Genomic DNA, 20503 nt, shown 5'->3' with positions numbered 1-20503 from the left:
TTTTTTAACGAACATCTGGTAGTCTTTCCAAAAATCACTGCCTTACGGCCCATTCCAGGAGCTAGTGTTATATTTACAGATGGCTCTAAGACTGGCTGTGGTGCTTACATGGTAGACTCGGCAGAACCTATTAAATATCAGTTTTCTCCTGGGGCTCCTCAGCAAGTAGAGCTAGCAATCGTGGTTGAGGTGTTTAAATCCTGTCCATTAACATTTAATTTAATTTTGGATTCTTGTTATGTTGTTAACACCTTAAAATACCTTGAGTGTGCTGGACCTATTAAATCCTCCAGCCCGGTACATAGGCTATTTGCACAATTACAGCTATTACTCTGGCAATGTAAGGAATCCTTTCTTTGTACAGCACATTCATGCACATACAGGTTTGCCAGGCCCTCTGGCTGCTGGCAATGACATGATTGATCAGTGTACCAGACAAGAATGGATGTTTCTTGCCTCTGCCCTGCAGAGGGCTCATGATTTTCATAAAGAATTTCATGTTAATGCCAAAACCCTACAACAAAAATTTGCCATTTCCCATGCTGATGCACGCAAGGTGGTTGTGGATTGTCCAAAATGTGTCATACATCATCACCTTCAAACTTTGGGGGTCAATCCGTGTGGATTGCTCCCCCTTAAACTTTGGCAGATGGATGTTACCCATCTGAGTTTGGCGAGGTAAAATATGTACATGTCTCCGTGGATACATGCTCTGGAATTATCCATGCCACACCCATGACAGGTGAAAAAGCAACCCAAGTGATTGCTCATTGTCTAGAAGCGTGGGCCGCCTTGGGAAAACCCCAGCAACTGAAAACAGACAATGGTCCAGCTTATATGGGACAAAAGTTCACCTCCTTCTGCCAACAAATGGGTGTTCAACTCATACATGGACTGCCTTATAATCCACAAGGCCAAGGCATTGTAGAGCGTGCTCATCACTCCTTAAAGGAATTGCTTCAAAAACAAAAAGAGGGAATAGGTCATCAACTGACCCCCAAGAATACTTTCCTTAGCCTAGTTTACACTTAATTTTTTAAATTTGGATAATACCAATCAGTCTGCAGCGGACAGGCATTCTTGCCCATTCAGTCCTTTAAGAGGATTGATAAAATGGAAGGACGCTCTGACAGGGGTCTGGCATGGCCCTGATCCCGTGCTGGCATGGGCATGAGGCTCTGTTTGTGTTTTTCCACAGGATCATTTGGACCCTATTTGGGTACCAGAGCGCTTGGTGAGAAAAGTACAAGAACAGAGGAATGACAAGCAAGATAAAGCCTCAGACTGTGATCCTACTGATGGTGACGGTCCTGATGTTCCCATTGTTGATCCAGGCCAATGAACAAATCTTGTGGGCCATAAAAAAAGCATGGCCAATTCCTATACCTGTTCATTCTACATCAAAAGTTTTACCTCTCTTTTTTTCCAGTTGTGAATTAGGCTTACCCTGCGTAAATTTAGACCCTAGCATGGCTATGTATAATGCAACTGATGTTCCTCTTCAAGGAGCCTTATGTTTTTCTCTTGAAAATAATTCTAACCCATGTATATGGTTGAAAAATAGCTCAGGGAATAATTGGCTTGACCCGTTGACCGATAACCATGTGCTCTTCGCTATGCTCAAAGAAGCACTGAAAACAATAAATACGGGTACTTCCTCAGGCACAGGCAGCGGTAAAAACGGTAGTAATGCTACAAATATTACTACCTTATTGATGTTGATGGAAGGGCTTCAGCCTTCAAGTTCATGCTTTAGATTAGGGAATTCCACCGCTCGACAAGTATTACCTTATTGTGCCCCTAATTTAGGGTACCCCCCTCATTGGACACCTTGTCAAAGTCCAGATCATAAGTCAAAGCAGATTGCACCAGGTTTTGAATTTACCCCTCCTTTAGGAAGATATTCCTTTAATCTTGCTAATCGGACTAATCAGAAAAATAATAAGAAAAATACTTGGCCCTGGTTTCAATGGATTCTTTCTAATGAAAGAGGGGCCTTTTCATCCCTAGAGCCTTTTGCTGCCCTTCGTAATTTGACTGTTAACTCAGCTACTTAACATCTCTGACAGCCGAGATACGAAGGGAGTTCTTTCACATGTTACTATAAATAAAATGATTAACAACCTTATCGTTTCTGCAAGTACAGTGTGCTGAAAGGGACCCTTCTGGTGTGGGAGAATTGTCTGTATTCGGTCAATCATATTTTAATAAAACGCTGATTGGCCAGGCAGGCAGTATAGGTGGGAAAGCCAGACAGGAAGTAAAGGTGGAGCAAAGAGACTGGGAGTATTCTGGGAAGCAGGAAGCTCCCTCCCCAGTTCTGCCCAGACCACCGAAGAGGAAAGATGTAAGCTGCCCCGCTGGAAAAGGTACTGAGCCATGTGCTAACGTAGATAAGGATAATGGGGTCACATAAGTTATAAGAGCTAATAAGTAGCCTGACCTAATGGGCCAATCAGTTTATAATCTTATGGAGTCTTGTGTGTGATTTTCTTTGGGGTTTGCCGGCTGTGGGGTACCGGGCGGGACAGAAACCCCAAAAAGCCAGCCTCTCATGCTACACCCTTCTTCTTTTTGCTGACTAATATTACCAATGCCACAGAGGATGTGATCTATTGTAATTTCTCTAAGGCAACTTGCCTCGCAAGTCAGTGCTGGAATGGTCCTTATAACACAGCTGTGGTGATGAGAGTTCCCACACATGTTCCCATCCCAGTCAGAGTTGATACTGGTACCTTCCCAATCGCTCATTTGCTCGGAACAAAATGAGACTTTGGGATAACAGCAACCCTACTCTCCGCAATTGCTGTATCTGCTGCAGCTGCCACGACAACTGCTGTTGCCATGGCTGCAACAACTCAGATTGCAGAGATAGTTAATGAAATCGTGGAGAGGACAGCCTCCACAATGACACTTTAAAATCTATCAATGGTCATTTAAAAGCTGGCATTTTGACAGTAAACCAAAGAGTAGACCTCTTGCAAGAGCAAGTGGATGATTTAGTAACCTTAACCAGTGTAGGATGTATTCATTCCCTCTCCTCTTTATGCATTACTTCCAGATTGGCTGAGAATTTTACACAGAACGGTAACCTGAGCCGGCAGTTGAGCGCATATCTCCAGGGAAACTGGAGCAAGGAGTTCGAGAACCTGACGGACACCTTGATCAGCCAGATTATTTCCCTGAATGCCACACAGCTGGAATTACCTACTGCTAATGCTTTTCTTAATATGCTGAAACGAACTTCTAGTTATTTTAACGAGTGGGTGGGAATAGGAGCCCTGACAGGCCTAATGGTGCTTGCCTCCCTGGTATGTCTGTGGTGCATTTGTCACATGAGGGCCTCACAACATCACAATGCAGCTATGATCATTCAAGCCTTCACGGCTATCGAAGCATGACAGTCCCCCCAAGCTTGGTTAACTACTTTAAAAGATATATAAGCAGAGGATGCGAGGCTTGTGCACTGCACTTGAGGGTAATTACATCTACCTCAAGAAGAGTAAGTCTGATTGCACGTGGGTTGGTGCCAAACTCCCACCTCTGGAAAAAGGGCACCAAGCGGGTCTAGTGTTTTCTGGGTGGAGGACACCTGGATAAACAATAGTACATGCTTCATTTTTAACAGAGATCAGACCTCTACTCTTGCCTGTTGCTTTTAAAACAAAAAAGGGGGAACTGTAGAGAGCTGCGTGGAACCGCACCTAAAAGATAGCGCCTGCTTCCGCCTTCCACGATCCCGAAAGGGAGCGCTCTCAGTGGTAAACAACACTTTATTTGGCTAAGGCCAGGACCACGCGATGATTGTAATCTGCTTGCGTGTAAGTGGACCTATGGACAGTGCCCACGTGGCGATCCAGGATTGGCTACCCAGGGCTACTTAAAGGCTGGGAGAAGCTTGCCCGGAGAGAGAAACTATTGTAACAAGGTCCTGAGTAAACTGTTTGCAAGAAGAGCTCCGGTGTTGCGTCTTGCTTGCTGGTCGAGGCAGTCGCGACATTATACCTTTAAGAATGGCCAAGATCAAAAACAGTGATGACAACTTATGCTGGAGAGGTTGAGGGGCAAAGGGAACACTCCTGCATTGCTGGTGGGAATGCAAGCTGGTACAGCCCCTTTGGATGTCAGTGTGGAAATTTCTCAGAAAATTAAAAAACATCCTTCCTCAAGACCCAGAAATATCATTTTTAGGTCATAAATCAAAGCAGACAGAAATGTAGAGCTCAATAAATGGTGTACGAGGTTATTCTGTCAGTGTGTTGGTTTCATTGGTTGAATAAAGAAACTGCTTTGGCCTTTTGATAGGGAAGCATTTAGGTAGACGGAATAGACAAAACTGCATGCTGGTAAGAAGGGCAAAGAGAGAACTGCCATGGAGCTATCAGGTCAGACATGCCGAATCTTTCCCAGTAAGCCATGACCTCGTGGTGACAAACAGATTATTAGAAATGGGTTGAATCAAGATGTGAGTTAGCCAATAAGAGGCTAGAACTAATGGGCCAGGCAGTGTTTAAATGAATACAGTTTCTGTGTGATTATTTCGGGTATAATCCAGCTGGGCAGGATGGAAGAAGGGGCCTGTTCCTCCTTACTACAGATTGGCTCTCCAACATGGATGACTAATTCCATCTAAAATCAAAGAGGCCTTGAAAAGGAATTCTAGACACACATAAAAAAAAAAACAGTTTAACAAAGTGTTTTGTTGTTTGCTGGTGGTCTGCTGCAGAGAGATTTTCCTGACTCAGCCATAGTAGCAGAAAAAAAGGGGCACCATTTCAAAACAAGGCTTCCTGGGCACTGCTGCCAGTGCAAACTCTGGCTATGGAGCATTTGTGAACCTGGCTGTTTGTGTGCCCACTCAGGATTGGAAAGAAAGTACTCTGCAACAATGACAATGGCTCAGCACTGTCTGCCCGAGCAGGTGGCAGGATCAGGCCAACTAGGTGTTCACAAGCAGGAGAGCATGACAAATTCCTGCCGCCATACACAGAGATGTTTCCAGGCTGGGCAGTGTCCAGAGTGGCAGATTTGGCTGTAACTCAGATAAAAATTATGTGCTGCATGCTCATTCTCAGGGTTAAAGTGCTGAGTGCGGCTCCTTCTTATCAGCCCCAGAGCTAACAGAAATGGTACATCCACCATTTTGAAATTGGAAAGAGGGGGAGCTGCAACCAAGCTGCTTAGCATTTTAAAAGCTCTTCAAGACAGTAGAGAATAAAGGACAAAGCAATAAGACAGATTCACATATAAGCGACCTCTAATGGTCACGGTGTTAGATAAATGTATGTAGAACTGAGAGAAAAGAAATAAAGAATATAAAGAGTCATAAAATAAAGTTAATGCTTTAAACAGAAGGATAAAATCTTTAAAGAGACAGAGAACAGATAATCATAGATTAAAGAAAGTAAACAAAAGCCACGTAAAGATGGAGAATACACAGAGAGTCTGGATTATGCATATTGTTGTGTTTTCTTTGAATTTTTTGAATGTGAGAGAGCTAAGTACAGAGAGACGTTTCATTGTATGGGCTGTTAAACTAAGCCAACATATATATTTTAAAGGTATCTTAACTTCAGAATTTGGGTCTAAGAAGATGGTGCTTTGGAAGAGAGGTTCTTCCTTTGTTTTCACAGAGGATGAGACCCTGTGGATTGCTTCTAGATGAATATGGTAAGATATACCACGCCCTCCTGAAAGATTGCCATAAACACCATCACAAAATTACTTCACTCAACTGCTGACTGAGATGAACCTAGCACACAGGATATACCATGAAGGACCTAATTAACAGTGGCCCTCATACAGCGCGAAGCAGTTTGGAGAGAAATAACTATGTGCATATTCCCAAATGTTGTTCGTAAATGTTTTGTTTACATTTAAAGGGGGATATGATATAGATATAAATAATTTGCATTGGTATAAATCTTGGTTTGTTTATATAAATTTAAGGTCAATCTTGTTATATGTATATTTCTGCTCTTGATTAAGGTATTGTGATTGTGTAGTTCAGTTAAAAATGTAACGTATAATTAGAAAATATAGGTTGTTATTGGATAATCATCAATAATAGTCAAGCTTGTAGTCATGTTATATTTTCTGGATATATAGAGATATATTTCAGATAGGTATTCTTCATGTATTTAAAAGACAATAAAGAATATGGCCTCTAAAATGTTTTAATAACTTAAGGCTTTCCATGACAATGAGGCACGTCTGCTCCTAGCAGCACCAGATACTTCAAGAGGAACATGGGCATCGAAGAGGCTCCTTATGGAGTTGATTAGCCATTTGGGCAAGAAACTGTTTTTTCCTGGATTGTTGCATAAACTAGACATGAAGAACACGCAGACAGATGACTGCTGTGCTTGCCTAAAAGTGAGATGATCCTTTGGGGTTCCTGTTTCATAAAAGATTCTGTGAGACAATCAGCAGGATATAAAAGAAAGTGACTGAACTGACTTTGAAATTTCCTGCCTCATGGAATTGTCTGCTGGATACTATGGACCTATAGGCTAAAGATGGATGCCCCAGTGACACAAAAAAAATTTGGGTGACTGTACAGGCAGCGAGATTTCTCTGTCATTTCTAGAGTTTTAGAAGTTGCTTATTTCCCGTTGACTTAGGTAATATATCTTTCTGGAGTCTTTGATGGAGATGGAGAATATATAGATAGTTATAGTTTTCCTTTGTTATGCTAAGAGATAAAGTAGATATAAATATTGTATCTGTAATTCTTGCTTGATACTTGTGTTGTTATGTGAAATTTTAATATGCTAAAGTTAAAGCCTTCCTTTTTATTTTAACAGAAAACGGGAAATGGTGTAGAAAGTTCTGTCTATGTTTTGGTTTCATTTGTTGAATAAAGAAACTGTCTTGGCCTTTTGATAGGGCAGCACTTAAGTATGCTGGTAAGAAGGGCAGACAGAGAACTGCCATGGAGTTGCCAGGTAAGACATGCTGAATCTTTCCCAGTAAGCCACGAACTCGTGGTGACATACAGATTATTAGAAATGGGTTGAATCAAGATGTGAGTTACCCAAAAATAGGCTAGTAACTAATGGGCCAGGCAGTGTTTAAATGAATACAGTTTCTGTTTGATTATTTTGGGTGTAAGCTAGCAGGGCGGGACGGAACAAGGGGCCTGCTCCTCCTTACTACAAATAAAAGTCAATAAAAAAAATTAGCTGCAGTGAACATGAAAGTCCAATAAGTTTTTTTTCAAATAGATTACATTGTATTCATTAAATTTATTTAGCCATTTTCGTTTAGAATGAGTTTCATTTCATTCCTATATTTATATCCAAGCTAATTAAATCTAATCATTTAATACCTAAGTATTTTAAATTAGTTTTTGAAATTAAAGTATAACCTTTTGGCAGTAACATTCTGGATACTTTTTTTTTTTTTTACCAGCAATAACAAACCAGTCAGTATAAAGGTTTTTCCAGTTAAAAAAAGAGCATTAGGACCAGAAACTTCTTTATAATGGCCAAAGAAAACTCATTTAACAAAACAATGTTGTCAGTGGAACTAAAGATGCTCACAGTGAGCTAGCTCAGACAGCCAACAGTTCTATTGGCCTCAGGTCACAGGAACAATTGGACAGCATGGACAAAGGAGACCATCAAAGCACAAAGTGAGCCCATGGAGAGAGATGATAGAGAAGGAGACAGCAGGAAGTATAGTAAGACAACAAAAGGAGATCAAGGGGATTCAAATAAGAAAGGAAGAAGTCAAACTCTTGCTATTTGCTGATGATATGATAGTATACATAAGCGGCCCCAAAACTCTACAAGGAATTCTTCAGCTGATAAATACTTTCAGTAATATGGCAGGATACAAGATCAACTTATAAAAACAGTAGCCCTCCTATATACAAATAATAAATTGCTGAGAAAGAAATCAGAGAAACATCATCCTTCACAAAATCACAAATAACATAAAATATCCTTGGGTTACACTAACCACAGAACTGTTAGTTTTCTGGTTAGAAAGACCTATTTGACAAGAACTTTAAGTCTTTGAAGAAAGAAATTGGAGAAGATAACAGAAAATGGAAAGATCTCCCATGCTCTTGGATAGGTAGGATCAACATAGTAAAAATAGCAATTCAATCAAAAGCAATGTATAGATTCAACATGATCCCCTTAAAAATCCTAACACAATTCTTCACAGACCTTGAAACAACAATAACCAACTTCATATGAAAAAAACAAAAAACTCAGGATAGCCCAAACAATGCTGTACAATAAAGGAATTTCCTGAGGTATCACCATCCTTGATAACAAGCTCTATTACAGAGCTACAGTAAAGAAAACAGCTTGGTATTGGCATAAAAACAGAGAGGTTGACCAATGGGATTGAATCAAAGACCTAGATATTAATTCACACACGTATGAACACCTGATTTTGATAAAGAAGCTAAAAATAAACAATAGAAAAAAGAAAGTATCTTAAATAGATGATGCTGGCATAATTGAAGGCCAAACTGTAGAAGAATGAAAATAAATCCATATCTATCTCCATGCACAAAACTCATATCCAAATGGATTAAAGACCTCAATATAAATCTGATGACAGTAAACTTGATAGGAGATAAAGTGGGAAGTAGTTTTCAATGCATAGGCACAGGAGACCACTTCCTAAATATAACACTGAGAGTAATAAGAAATAAATGGGACCTTCTGAAACTGAGAAAAACCATACATAGATACACTTGAAAAAGGGAAATAGAGAAGATCGCCTGACAAATTGGGAGCAAGGGACTTGGGGGAGTAGCGATGGTGAAAGGGGACAATAGGGGGAGAAGGGGAATAGAACGTGAGGAAATGGGATAGTCAAGATGGAGGAAGGACAGAGATGAGAGCAAGGAAAGAGATATTTTGATTGAGGGAGCCATTATGGGGCGAACAAGAAACCTGGCACTAGAGAAATTGCAGGAAACCACAAGGATGACCCCAGCTAAGATCCTAAGCAATAGAGAATAAGGTGCCTGGACTGATTTTGCCCTGTAGTCAGACTGAAGAATATTGATGTGGAAGGGTTTACTATCTATTGTTACTTTCATTGGTTAATAAAGAGACTGCCTTGGCCCTCTGATAGGACAGAAAATTAGGTAGGCGGAGTAAACAGAGCAGAATGCAGGGAAGAAGGGAAGTGAGGCAGACGCCATGGAGCCAGCCACCAGGTCAGACATGCTGAATCTTTGCTGGTAAGTCACCACCTTGTGGTGCTACACAGATTAATAGAAATGGGTTAAACAAGAGGTGAGAGTTAGCCAGTAACCAACTCTCTAGAGATAATGGGCCAAGCAGTGTTTAAATGAATACAATTTGTGTGTTGTTATTTCCGGGGCTAAGCTAGCCGTGCGTGAGCCAGGTGGGATGAAAAGCAGGCCTGCCCGCAGCTCCTTCACTACAGAATATCTTAAATATTGCCATAGAACTTTCATCCAGCAACTGATGAAAACTGAGGCAGAGACCCACATCCATGCACTGGACTGAGCACCCAAAGTACAGTTGAGGAGTGGGAGGAATGAGAATATGGGCAAAAATGTCAAGACCATGATGGAGATACCCACTGAAACAGACTACCTGAGCTAATGAAAGCTCACCAACTCCAGCCAGATAGGGAGGGAACCAGCATAGGTCCAAACTAGCCCCATTGAATGTAGGTGACAGTTGTATGGCTAGGGCAGACTGAGGGGCCACTTGCAATGGCACCAGGATTTATCACTACTATTTGTACTGCCTTTTTATGAACCTATTTTCTTTGGATGGATACCTTGCTCAGCCTAGATAGAGTAGGGAGGGCCTTGGACCTTCCCCAAAACAATGTGCCTTACTCTGTCTGAGGAATGGATGGGGGTGAGGTGGGAAGTGTAGGTGGAGGAAATGGAAGGAGGGGAGGGAGTGGGAACTGGGATTGGTATGTAAAATGAAAAAAATAGTTTGTTTTCTTTTAAAAAAATATAAATTCTAATTCCAAAATATAAAAAGAAATACTAAAGAAAATGGCACTAAATGGTAACTGAAATACATAATAAAAGTATATACTAAAATTCCATATCTTAAGATATAATATCCAGTCAACCTAATAACAACAATATGGCACTGGCACAAAAACAGACATGTAAACAAATGGTTTACAGTGTGCTAAAAATATATGGAGGCTTGTAAGAGAAAAGAAAAAGATTAAAGTCCTTAAAAGAAAAAAGAAAAAGGAGAATACTTGGGTGTGGTAGCATACACCTTTAATCCCAACACTAGGGAGACAGAGGCAGGCAGACCTCTGTGAGTTCAAGGTGTGGTGGACACACCTTGAATCCCAGCACTTGGAATCAGAGGCAAGTGGATCTCTTTGAGTTCAAGGGTAGCCTGGTCTATATAAGGAGTTCCAGGACAGTCAAAGATACAGAGAACCTGTATCACAAAGCAAAAAGATAAAAGTAAAAATAAAAGAAATAGGGGTTAAAATAAAGCCACATAAAGATGGGTCTGGATACTATATATTATTATGCTCTCTTTGAATTGTTTGAATGCTGGAAAAAAGCAACAGCTGCTAAAAGGTATCTGTTTATAATAAATGCTGCTGAATTAATTCAAGATAGGTATTTTGAAAATGTGTTGACTTCAAAATTGAAGCCAAAAGATATGTTACTTTAGAGAAGAGGTTTTGCTTTTGTTTTGACAGAAAATGAGAGGCTGTGGATTCATTCTGCATTAAGAAAATCAGGTTTGTTCAAGGAAGACCACCTGAAAAGTCTCCAGTAGGAACAGATGGCCTAGATGTCTGAGTTCTACATCCAGAACAAATTCAAGACTGCTGCCTGAGATGATCAAGCCTCACAGGTTACTCCAGGCAAGGAGATGGTCATAATTCTAAATTTTCTTTAGGTTCCCATAAGATTATCAGCACCCCCAATCAGTAGGAAGTAGCCTGGAATACTATGCCCACATTCCCCAAAAATGGAAAAATATCTATGGATATTTTCCTTTGTTTAGAATGTTGATTACAAGTTGTTATAGGTTATGGTCAGGAGAAAAGCTAAACAAAGGATATTAGATTCAGAGTTCTTGTTTTTTATTGTTTTTATTTTTAAGGAGGGAATGGTGTGTGACAATGATCTGTATTCTGTCAATTATATTTTAAATAAATGCTGATTGGTCAGTAGCCGGGAAGAAAGTATAGGCGGGACACCCAGACAGGAAGGGTGGGTGGGTCAAAGAGAACAAGAGAATTCTGGGAAGAAGCAAGTCAATTCCTCTGTAGCCCTTGCCTAGCCACAGAAGAAAGCAAGAGGTGACCGCCTCACTGAGAAAGGTACTGTACAACATGGCTAACATAGATAAGAATAATGGGCTAATATAAGTTGTAATCATTAATAAGAAGCCTGAGATAGTGGGTCAATCATTATTTATTTAAAGTATAATTACCAGAATACAGATAATTGTCCCACACCAGAAGAAAAATGGGCACAGAACAACATTCATCTGCAATTTGCTTCAACTGCGAAACGCTGACCACTGGGAAAAACTGCCTTTCATCTAAATTGAAGATCACTAGACAATGGACAGAATCGCTGGAATCGACAGCCTAGCTGCGCAGGTCAAGGTAGGCTTGTCTTCCTACAGATTTCTTAGCCCACAGGATCTTCTAGAGCTGGCAGTCCCTGCACTAAACAGCAAAAGGCAAACATGACCTTCAGCAACCATGGAGGACCCTGAAGAGTACATCTAGGTGCCAACCAAGTAAGTTCTCTGGTGTTTTCTAATTAGTAACTCAAGTAATATTTTATCCTTCTCAAAGATCTCTGATGTAGTTTGACAGCTAAGAGGTTTTTTCCATTTAAAAGGACAATCTCACCAAACAAATTTCAGTAAAATACAAATACAAGACCTGCAAGTTATAAAGGTGTGAGGACAGATACAAGTTATCAAATTTCTTTCTCACTCTGCTGTCCATAGTCTTAAAAATATTTTTCATTGTACGAAAATATCTATCACAGCTCGTTCTCTCTATGCTGCCAGACCTCCATCATCATGGGTCGTATGCAAGCTCCCGCTGCCCTACCGCCGTAGTGTCCCCACATGGCTGTAGCTGATGTCTGATGACATGAAGGAACAGATTTACAAACTGGCTAAAAAAGGCCTCATTCCCTCCCAAATAGGTGTTATCTTGAGGGACTCACACGGTGTGTCCCAGGTTCGTTTTGTAACTGGTAATAAAATCTTGAGAATCCTTAAATCCAAAGGCCTTGCCCCTGATCTCCCTGAAGATCTCTACCATTTGATTAAGAAGGTCACTGTCTGAAAACATCTTGAGAGGAACAGAAAGAATAAGGATGCTAAATTCTGTCTGATTCTGATAGAGAGCAGAATTCACCGGCTGGCTCGTTACTATAAAACCAAGCGGGTCCTCCCACCCAACTCGAAATATGAGTCATCCACAGTCTCTGCTTTAGTGGCATAAATTCCCTTGTGTACACGAGCAATAAAATCACTTTGAATAAAAAAAACTATCACAGTCATTTTGACATAAATATGATACTGTTTATACAATGTATATGTCTAAAATTTCTGTTTTCACAAACTCAAAGAATTCTTGTGAGTTCCAGGGAGCCTAATTAAAGTATCCATCTTAAACAGGTGTAGGAGACACCAGACGTTTCCATACCACAAACACCAGACAGGAAGAAACAGACCAGCTACACCAGGATGTGACCTGCACTCAGTTTTCTCAGGTTCCCTCCCCAAAGACAACACTCACAAAAAGCAGGAAGCAGTCTTGATAATCCGCCGCCCCAATTCCTTTAATCTATGGTGCCTTACCTCCCGCATTTTTATCATAAAAAAGAGATGGCAATGTAATGATCTGTTCTGTCTCTTTAAGTGACAACCCACGCCCACTCCCCCCCACTATCCGCTGAGGCAGGCAGATCTTTCTTACTGCTGTAGCCTGAGTCCCTTCCTTGTCCATCTCCCTCTATGTAGAAGGAGCAGGGGCCGTGTTTTCGCCGCTCGGCTCCCGGCTAGTTTACACTCGAAATAATTACATGGAAACTGTATTCTTTTAAACACTGCTTGGCCTATTAGTTTTAGTATCTTATTGGCTAACTATCACATCTTGATTAACCCATTTTTAATAATCTGTGTAGCACCACGAGGTGGTGGCTTACCGAGAGGATTCTAACCTGCAGTTGTCTCGGAGAGGAGAGTCATGGCGACTGCCTCATTGTCTTCTTTCTCCCAGCATTCTGTTTTGTCTACTCCACCTATCTAAGCTGCTGTCCTATCAAAAGCCAAGGCAGTTTCTTTATTAACCAATGAAAGTAACACATAGACAGTTAACCCTCCTCCATCATTTTCCCTTTTTCTGTTTAAACAAAAAAGAAAGGCTTTAATTTTAACATAGTAAAATTGCATAAAACAAAACAGTTATCAAGCAAGAATTACAGTTACAATATTTATATCTATTTTATCTTTTATCATAACTAAGGAAAACTATAACTAACCATTCCTCAACTCCATTAAAGATTTTAGAAGGATATAATATTACCTAATTAAACAAGAAATAAGCAACTTCAAACTCTAGAAATGACAGAGACATCTCGCTGCCTGGACAGTCACCCAAAGTTTTTCTGTGCCGTTGGGGCATCCATCTTTAGCCTTCAGGCCCATAGTTTCCAGCAGACATTTCCATGAAGCAGGAAATTTCAAAGGCAGTTCAGTCACTATGTCCTGCAGAATGTCCCACAGACTCTTTTATGAATTAGGAACACCGAAAAACCATCTCACCTTTAGGCAAGTTTAGCAGTTCTCTCTCTCTCTCTGCGGGTTCTTTGTGTCCAGTTTATGCATCAGTCCAGGCAAGAGCAGTTTCTTGCCCAAATGGCTATCAAACTCCATAAGGAGTCTCTTCAATGCCCATCTTTCTCTTGAAGTAGATTTGTGCTGCCAGGAGCACACATGTCTCATTGTCATGAAAAGCCCTAAGTTATTAAAACATTAAATGCCATATTCTGAAGTCTTTGAAAGATATGAAGAATGCCTATCTAACTGAAATATATCTCTATATATCTAGAAAATCTAACTAACATGACTCCAAGATTGATTATTATCGATAATTATCCATTAACAACCTATATTTCCTAATTATACATTACATTTTTAAATGAACTACACAATCTCAATACCTCAATCATGATCAGAAATACATATACATATAACAAAATTGACCTTAAATTTCATACCAATGCAAATTATTCATATCTATATCACCTCTAGAAGAGGCAGCTCCCGTCTCTCCCTTCTCTCTATTCTCTCTCTCTCTCTCTCTGTATGTATGTGTGTGTGTGCCTTTCTGCTCTTCTCCCCTTCTTCTTCCCCTCCATAACCCATTAAATAAATATCCAATCTCACTCTGCATGACATGCCTATCCATGTCTCCATCTCTCACCCACAGTGTGGTTCCCTGCCCAGGACCAGCCGCCGATCAGGGACCTGTGCCAGTCCCTGCCTAGGACTGCTCTTGGGACCAGCTGCCCACTGCCGCCACTCGGTAACCTGCAGCATTTCTGCTACTGTAGCTGACAGGGACCCTGCAGCATTTTTATTTAATCTATTACAAAGACCTTGTCTCAAAGCACAAGAGGGCTGGGGGAGCAGATCAGATAGTGAAGAGCCTGCTACAAAAGTGTGAGGACCTGAGTTTAGATGCCCAGGTGAATGATGATGGCACACTTCTGTGACCACAATGCTGGGGACACAGAAATAAGCAGATCCTTAATGGTAAATCAGTAAGCTCCAGATTCACTGAGAGAAGTCTATCTGGGGAGAAGGAGGGTGAGGCGTCAGAGAGAAACAGAGAGAAAATCACCTAGCATTGACCTCTGGTCCTATATGTGTGAAGCCACACCCAAAAAGTTTCACTGGACGGCACACACACATACACAGAGTCCCCCCCCCAGATACATCTACACAACTAACACAAAACAACAATAATAAAAAAAACTATTCTCTGAAGGTTTTCAGTAATATTTAAGAGTGGAAGTGATGCCCAAACCAACATCTGAAATTGCTAGGTTAAACAAATGATAAAGGCCTAGAAAGACAGGATCAGATGATACTAATAGATAAATACTAAACCCCCAAGGAGACCACGGCACAAAAGCATTACAGGAACTGAGCCTCATCGTGCCTCTGTACAACCAGCCAGCTTCTGAACTATTTCAAAATGAGCAGAAGACTTTTAAGGTTAGCTTACTTTTAAGGAATAATTTCATCCCCCATGAACATGTCTGAGGGCAAACATGAATGAATATACATTAGAAAAAGAAAGGATGACCTCTCTATAAAATTTAAAGAAATGTATCATCCTGTGATTAAACAATCGTTATATTTTAAGTGAAAACATATGATTAGCTAAGGTTAAAAATACAGCAAGGAAAATAGGTAAAGAAATGTCATAACATGATATAATAATTACATAATAAATATAAAATAAATTTACTGAAAATTTAGACCTCATTATAACAAGCCTAGGAAATCTTCTTAAAGCTAGCTCATTGCTTTGCGTTAAGTGAACTCCAGTCTTACTGCTAGACAGCTGTGCCTCGTTGAGAGCAAACTGGGAAGACTCAGGTGAAAGCTGCTGACAGCTAGAAAGATCTACATACATGATCTTGGACATCCAACGGACAGCCATAGGGAAGAATGTTTTTCAGGAAATCTTAGCAAACGGTGAAAAACACAAAAGAACACTCGTCATATCCACAAACCGGTGTGTGCCAGGTAGAAAAACAAACAAACAAGATGTCTTTTCTGGAAAGCATGATGTAAACCAAAATAAGTCTACATTTTCATCTTTAAGACCTGGCACTGAATTTCAGTTCCAGAAAACTGGACAGGCTGAATCTCTTTAGTCTTCATTTCCTTCTGCAGATAAAGAGGTTCATCTAAATCACTTGCTGTCAATTCAACCATGATTCATGGTAACACACTTTAAGTTCTGAAAATACACTCAACTGAAACTAGAGTCCCCTATTCACTGAATTGATAGGTATAGATTGCTATTTTAAAAGTCCTGTACTGCTGCAGCTCCATAATTGCCTCCAACACAAAGACAGAGGCTATAAAACTAGAATAATTTTTGTATTTTAGCAAACTATTCAGGGTACAAGAGCAGCCAGATAATATTTAAAGTGTGCATGTTAATATTATTTGGATGATGGAAATTGATTTTTTTTCTATCAAAATTTTAATTGTATTGTAACTGGAAGAAGAACAGAGTCTCTCCATACCACATAACATGGGTGACTTTAAACTTGTGATTCCTTCCTGCTTCATCCTCCAAGACCTGAGATTACAGGTTTGAGCAGCACTCCTGGTTAACATCTCATTTCTTGACTACTTGAATGCAGAAATTTAGATCACAGTTTTTATTTCACTACTGAATTCCAAAAGCAGTACACATTCACATTTTTAAATGGCTCTTTGGAACGTATCTTTTGGGTCTTCAACTGTTCTTTACAGCTAACAAAATTGTATTATAAAATATAGGAGTTAGTGTAAGAAGACATGGCATAAGAGTTAGCATCAGTGTCTGTGAATTAGGGTTGTACTTTCTGTGAGGGTGGAAAGGGCCATGAAATTCATGAGTTGAAATTCAGAGTAATAAATTAAAGCATGTTAGCCAAAGTTGGTTACACTTGTACTAACATTGTATAGTATGGGGGCAACATGAAATCCCTTTCAGAGATAACTTTGGTATGAGGACTTACTTTCCAAAGACTTCCTAAAATATTTTTTGTTTTGCTTGTTTTTTGAGACAGGTTTCACTGTAGTTTTAGAGCCTGTCCTGGAACTAGCTCTTGTGGACCAGGCTGGCCTCAAACTCACAGAGATCCGCCTGCCTCTGCCTCCCGAGTGCTGAGATTAAAGGTGTGTGCCACCACCGCCCGGCTCAAAGACTTTCTAAAATTATCAATTAATTTATTTACTTATTTGAGATAGGGTAGCCAAAGATAACCTTGAACTTCTGATCCTTCTGTCTCCATTTAGCTATCAAGTTCTGGGAAGTATGTATTACTGGTTCATGTAGCTTTTGGAATCAAACCCACAGCTCCATGCATAAGTGACTACAGGTCCTCTGTGGAAGATTCCTCAGAAAAGGGTAACAGTTTGATACTGTTATTCTCTTCTCCTTTCTTCCTCTTTTAAAACTATGTTGTCACACCTGCACTAGCCTGACATTTCAAGCCTACCTCATCCACATCTTACCCCTATTCTCTTTCATCCTGGGTGTTTCTAAAAGCCTTTTGCATACATAATACCTTTTGACACTCACTTCTAGGGAAATTTGAACAACGTGCTACAGCACAATGCAACATTAAATTCTGCATTATTTCACTGGCTCTCCACAAAGGTACTATGAAGGCATCATTGCCATCCCTAGCTTATGAATAAGCAAACAGGACAAAAGAAACCCAAGGCTTTAAATTCTAATCCATATGACTTCACTTACTTGTCCCATTTTAAAACACCAACTTTATTTTTTTAAGATTTATTCATTTTATGTATATGAGTGCCATTTTATTATCATATGATAGATGAAGAAAGTGTACTCAGAGAACTTAGGTAGCTTTTTCAGATAATGATTCAATGAGCTGAAGTCTATATTTAGTTTCTCTCTGAAATCAACTATTTTATATTGCCTTGTTTAATTCATGTGACAAATACCTATTTAGCATCTACTGTTATGACATCTTTTTTTTATGAAAGATGTATTCCTAAGGATGCACTAAGGTCTACCACCTGATCTCTCTGTATTTAAACAAATCTGTATCTTGCTTTGGTGTTAGCTTTTATAAACCATATAGTAAAATACCTACTTGAACATTATTCTTGGGATATTGTGTGTGTGTGTGTGTGTGTGTGCAGTGAGTATATTAATGTGTGTTAGCAGTATGTTGAGTGTGTGAGCAGTGAGTATGTTATTGTGTGTTAGCAGTATGTTGTGTGTGTGAGCAGTAAAAGTATCTCATTTTGTGTTAGCAGTATGTTGAGTGTGTGAGCAGTGAGTATGTTATTGTGTATTAGCAGTATGTTGAGTGTGTGAGCAGTGAGTATGTTATTGTGTGTTAGCAGTATGTTGAGTGTGTGAGCAGTGAGTATGTTATTTGTGTTAGCAGTATGTTGTGTGTGAGCAGTGAGTATGTTATTGTGTATTAGCAGTATGTTGAGTGTGTGAGCAGTGAGTATGTTATTGTGTATTAGCAGTATGTTGAGTGTGTGAGCAGTGAGTATGTTATTGTGTGTTAGCAGTATGTTGAGTGTGTGAGCAGTGACTTTGTTATTTGTGTTAGCAGTATGGTGTGTGTGTGAGCAGTCAAATCATAGTCTTGATCTGATCCTTTTTTAAAATCACAAATTCTCTAGAAGATAATGAAGGTTAGCAATTATAAAGATCTTGTAAGTCTACATATACATGCATACACACAAACACAAACACACGATAAGAGATGCTTAGCTGAAATCATAGATATGGTGAAAATCTACTTTATCTCATCAAAAGATTCAAGAGAAAATGGTCATACTCCATAGCATAAACAAATGTAACACATTGTTAACTAATATTCCACAACAAGTAGGGGACTCTCTTGATCAGGAACTCAATCTGATTGCCTTAAAGGGGTTTCACAGTCAATTTGGCCTAGAAGTTTTGAGCAATTGATGATGGTATTTTGCTACATCTCTTGTTATTTATCAACTTTGGGTTGATAAATACTTAATAAACGTATTCGTTCAAATCTGAAAGTACAGATATCATACATCATTCTCTGTACTTAATAAAACATAAACATATTAGAGCCAAACCAGGGTTAAAACATAAAAACATGGCAATTTGGTTATGAATACAGTCTTTGGAAATGCATTGGTTTAAATCATAGGTATGGTTCTTAATAACTGTATGTGAACTAGGACCACATACAAAGTTAATCTTGCCCCAGCTTTATCATCTGTAAGAGAAGGATAATACTCTAGTACCATGAAGATTTAAGACTATATCTCCTATGGGAGATGGTAAGAGATGGTAAGCAATCATATGTGTTGATACTGGTACATAAATATATACAAATGTATGGTTTAAATAGCTGCCTTTAGAGTTAGCTGGTACTCAAGACTTAAGAGTGACTGAATTGCTATTAACCTCTACATCTCTTGTTTTTGTTGCAACTACTATACCTTTGGGGTAATATGATAAAATTGGTCAATGATGGGTATTTATCTTATTCATGTGAAAATTACCTTTATTTATATCTTGTTAGCTCCAAGGTTTGCTATGTACACTGATTGACTTCTAATGTAATATACTATTGTAGCTAAAACTTAAATGAGTGATTTTTTGAACTAAGTTTTTTTTGAATGACTTATTTTCCTTTACGTGTGTGTGAATGCACAAATACATGCAGGTACCAGCAGAGGCTGGAAGAAGACCTGGAGTTGGAGTTACACAGCCATTATGAGCCACCTGATGTGGGTGCTGGGAAACAAAGTCCAGAATTCTAAAGAAACAGCAAAAACTATTCCATATCTCAATCTTTTTTGTTGCTCATTGTTTTGTTTTGTTTTGGTTTTGAGACAGGATCAGATACAGCTCAGAATTGTCTCGAGAGTCTAATAAGTGACCTAGGATGACCTTAAATTCCTAATCTTCCTACTCCAATTTCCCCAGTACTGAAATTTCCAGCACATGCCACCAAGTCAGGCAAACACAATAAAACAATCAAATTCAGAGTCAAGAAACCAGATTCAAATCCTAGCCATGACAATTCATGTGTAAAAGTTACACCTCTGAGGTCCAAAATAAAATGCATACCTTTGTCAGAAGCAATTTCTCTGGGGAAATCTGAGCTACATTCAAAGTTCTTAGTGAGAGAGTTTGGAGTAAAGTCAGAGCATTCCTTCCTGAAAGCAAACCTAATTCCGGGTCAGTGGTTTCCAAAATGGAACACATGTATCTAAAGCTGATGCATACAAGTGTAAGCATGATATCATCTCATTAGTTCATAGTAATTAACAAAAATAGAAGCCATTCTTTACTTGAAACCAAAGGAGAAAAGCTCAATTAATTATAAGTCAGGAATGACTTCCATGCTCCATTCCGAAAATATGTAAAAGATGTACTCTTCAGTTGCCTGCGTGCCCTCCTAGTGCACCCCAAAACTATTTCAACAGTATTCAGTAGAAGGAACATCATGAAGTTTTCTCCGAGAAACCACGGTGACCAAATCCTACAAAAAGGAGACGGTAGGAATGCTGCTCAATCACTGGCACAGAACCCAGTTGTCTTCTGCACTGCCCTGGAACACTTGGGGAGCCAAGATCCACATCCACGTTGGAAACAAATAATGCCAGTTAAGACAGTAAGCAGGGTCCCAGGGCCTTCTCCAGCCTCGGGAAAGGACTTGGGACTTACTGGTTCAATCCTTGCCTGCTCAGTT

General features: G+C 39.6%; 1 protein-coding gene across 5 annotated transcripts in view; it reads right to left on the bottom strand.

The window, feature by feature from the left end:
* Positions 1–20503, bottom strand: part of Kiaa0825 (KIAA0825 ortholog) — a 460826-nt gene that overhangs the window by 440125 nt on the left and 198 nt on the right. The window lies entirely within an intron of this gene.

Source organism: Myodes glareolus, chromosome 15 (genome assembly GCF_982192425.1).
Source record: "Myodes glareolus chromosome 15, mMyoGla1.1, whole genome shotgun sequence".
Lineage (NCBI taxonomy): Eukaryota > Metazoa > Chordata > Mammalia > Rodentia > Cricetidae > Myodes > Myodes glareolus.
Note: the sequence above shows the minus strand (reverse complement) of the source record. Positions and strands in the feature narration are given on the sequence as shown.